This window comes from Gigantopelta aegis, chromosome 8, assembly GCF_016097555.1.
Source record: "Gigantopelta aegis isolate Gae_Host chromosome 8, Gae_host_genome, whole genome shotgun sequence".
Lineage (NCBI taxonomy): Eukaryota > Metazoa > Mollusca > Gastropoda > Neomphalida > Peltospiridae > Gigantopelta > Gigantopelta aegis.
Genome location: NC_054706.1, coordinates 24,310,145 through 24,314,377, shown reverse-complemented (window position 1 = coordinate 24,314,377; position 4,233 = coordinate 24,310,145).

The window sequence follows — 4,233 nt, the reverse complement described above, 5'->3', positions numbered from 1 at the left end:
GATAGACAGACATAGACACTTCATGCACGTACAAACACGCATACACACATGCATATCGATTGATGCATATACCAGGACAGAATTGGCAAGTACACGAGTATTGATATGACTGCTATGACAGTAGTATGTATTTACATGTGTTAATATCTCCACTGGGGCACAAATATGCATGTACACGAGTATTGATATGTCTGCTAGGGCAGTAGTATATATTTACATGTATTAATAGCTCTACTATGGCACAAATATGCATATACACGTGTATTGATATGTCTACTTGGACAGTAGTATAGACATGTGTATTTACATTTGTTAATAACTCTACTGTGGCATAAATATACATATATACGTGTATTGATATGTCTATTTGGACAGTAGTATATATTTACATGTGTTAATATCTCCACTGTGACAAAAATATACATATACACGTGTATTGTTGTGTCTACTAGGACAGTAGTATATATTTACATGTGTTAATATCTCTACCTGGCACAAATATGCATATATACGTGCACTGATATGTCTACCGGCCTCTGTGGTGTCGTGGTTAAGCCATGGGACATAAGCTTCGTAGACACTGGGTTCGCAGCCCGGTACCGTCTCCTACCCAGAGCGAGTTTTAACGACTCAGTGTAGGTGTAAGATCACAACACCCTCTTCTCTCTCACTAACAACTAACCCACTGTCCTGGACAGACAACCCAGATAGCCGAGGTGTGTGCCCAGGACAGCGTGCTTGAATCGTAATTGAATATAAGCACGAAAATAAGTTTAAATGAATGAATGAATGATATGTGTACTGAGACATGCATATGATTTACGCGTGCAATGATTATATCCTATTAGGCATGTGCATTTACTCATGTTTTGATTCATGTTTTGATCTTATTAAGGCAGGTATGTGCACAAGCACGTGCATTCGTAACTGTAGTTTTGACATAAATACATTCCTCGTAGAGTCCAGTCCATGCTTTAGGTATATACACAGATACCTTTGCAAGTGTCTGGATCCGGAAACGTGTTGAATTTATTACTCGCCAAAGCGCCATCTGGCGTTGAGGTGAGCGTATAAAGAACCGCTAACTCTATTTGAATAAGAGCATCTGTCAATGTGTGAGCTATTAAATTATATAAAGTGAAGTGTGGTAGGCAGTATATTCCGGTAATTAACCGTACAAGACGTTATCTGTATTTTACACATATGTACCGGGTCTTTGTACTACTTTCTAAAGTAAAAGTATAGTAAGACAAAAAAAAATAGCACTTTCGTAAGTGTCCTTAATTTAAAAAAAGAGTAAAGTTTGTTTTATTTAACGACGCCATTAGAGCACATTGATTTTTTATCTTATCATCGGATATTGGACGTCAAACATATAGTCATTCTGACACTGTTTTTAGAGGAAACCCGCTACATAGGCTACTCTTTTACGACAGGCAGCAAGGGATCTTTTATTTGCACTTCCCACAGGCAGGATAGCACAAACCATGGTTTTTGTTGAACCAGTTATGGATCACTGGTCGGTGCATGTGGTTTACACCTACCCATTGAGCCTTGCCTAGCACTTATTCAGGGTTTGGAGTCGGTATCTGGATCCGAATCTGGATCCGAACCCAGCACCTACCAGCCTGTAGACCGGTGGCCTAACCACGACGCCACCGATACCGGTCTCCTTAATTAAAAGAAACATCGTGACTTTATGGTGAAATCAGCCACTGGATGTAACTGGTCAGTAGTAAGTATCATGTGATTTTCAGTACAAAATGAAACAGGTATCTGTATCATCATTGAATGTAGCTTGCATTTTAAAACATTAAAGTGTGTTTCTGTTTAACTACACTTCTAGAGCACATTGATTTACTAGTCATCGGCTATTGGATGTCAAACATTTGGTAATTTTGGCATAAAATCTTAGAGAGGAAACCCGCTACATTTTTCCATTAGTAGCAAGGGATATTTTATATTGACAATCTCACAGACAGGATAACACAAGCCACGACCTTTGATATACCAGTAGTGGCGTACTGGCTGGAAAGAAAAATAGCCCAATGGGGATCGATCCTAGACCGACTGCGCACCAGCTTGTACAAAAGTACAATGCAGCAGTGCCAAATGTTTAAACTTTTGTGTCTCAGTATATGAATAGGAAAGAATGTTAGCTTAGCGGCAATCTAATTAAAATTAGCTCCACTTGTTAAATACTATTACCTGTGGATCTAACAGCACCCCGTTGCAGAATCATGCCAGTGATTTGATAAGAATTTGAAAACATTCGGAATTATGCCGAGGGTATACGAAATGATTTGTGTGAATTACGAAGTATGCCGGAAACTAATTTCAATATAAAATTTTAATGTTGAACTTTCGTTTCAAGACAAAAAAAAACACGTGATAGTATAGCCATAAAATCTATTTATTCTAGTACACAATCCAGAGTTTATTAATGCACTTTTGCCCCCGTTGTTTAATGTTGAAATAGGCCAACAAGTTCGCCTATTGCTCGAGCGACAATCTAATTGAACTGGAGCTCGGTTATATGAACCACAGCCGGAACAGCCGAGGACTGCGTATTTAAACTTAATGCAAAATGGTTACAATTATTATTTAATCCCGTTGCCATAGAAATGAATCAACGTTCGGCCATACGGTGTTAAAATAACTATCATTATATTAAACGTCAGTAATTTAAAATGTACTAAGGCCTCAAACTTTCTTTTCATACAATCTAAAAAAACAACCAAAAAAACAAATGAAATAAATAATATGGTGGTATATTTAGGACACACACATTTTTGGAACGCTGGGTGGGATCAGATATAGCGCATTGGGCCCACCGACGGGAATCAATCCTAAATGGTCCGCCTCAGCATCATCCATAAGTTAAATATTTTGTCTAGAAACTGTACAAAAGTATTAATTCGGACTTCACTATAATGCGCTGAATTGGGAGGCGCCCAAGACCTGAAGGCGGGCATAACAGAAAAGGTTATTCGTACTAATTCATTAACAAACCGGTGATTGTGCCCTGGCGAGCGCATTTTAAACGTAATCGTATATATTTGGAAATAAATTGAAAATAATGAACGAATATAAATCATGCCACTGTTATAATCATCAGTTTGACTGAAAACTTATTTTACAAAAGGACAAAAGCATGACCTTGTAGTCATCATAAAAACAAAATGGCATTTAATGGGTTAACTACGAGCCCACACGAATCCATCATGGTGGCAGAATCATAACCCGTGACATTGGTAATGATTTAATCGCTTTATGGAAAACCCGACGTCTGATCCGGGATGAGAATGGCGCGCGCGGACAAAGTCGCGCGCCAATTAATTGGCCAATGGTCATCGATGTTATCGTGGTTTTTCCTTGGCTCGACGTCTTTAGCGAGCTTTAGCAAATAGAGATGGAGGTGGACGCGTGTTCCTGGGAGGATTACAGCTAAATTACTGTAATGACTTCTGGGGCTCAGTAACACCACGTTAAACACCATATCATGATTGAAGGAGCGCTCATGGAGAGGAGGAAATTTCACACAAACGTGCAAAATGGCGCCTGTGCTGGACTGGTGTCACTGCAGGAAGCCTCTTGAAACCAATAATTGTCAAAGACAGACCATTTTCATATAGGGATCCGCATACCACAGTCCAGTGTGTGAAACAATGAGATTGGCAAAAGTTTGGCTGCGTTTCACACTCTAATATGGACACGTGTTCTGTAAAACCCCGTTCTCACTTGAACGATTTTCTTCGCGAATTCCGTGCGACCACCAAATCGTACAGGGCGTGCGGGAGTCGCACGGCAGTATGTTGATGATTCGCACACGTTGTAGGGGTGTCGTGTGTATTTCGGACATGTCGCATGCCGGTGCGACATTTTTCAAATGTTTAAAATTATCGTACGGCTGTCTCTAGGTTCGCACAGTTCTCATTGGTCGCCTAGGTAATTCGTACTGGAATCGCACGGCTGTACAATCTTTTAGTCGCACCGCAGTTATACGAAAAATCGTTCAAGTGAGAACTGGGCTTTAGGCATAGAATCTAGGTTAGTTTGGTAGAGCGCTCGTCTGACTCTGAATTGCTTGGGTCCTGGGATCGAATTATCTCCAGAGACCCTATTGTCATTGTTGGGTTTGTTTTGTGTTTTGTTTGTTGTTGCTGGAGGTTTTGGTATTGTTGTTTTTGCTAGTTTTTATTTATTTTTATTTTTTTTGTGAGGTTTTTTTTT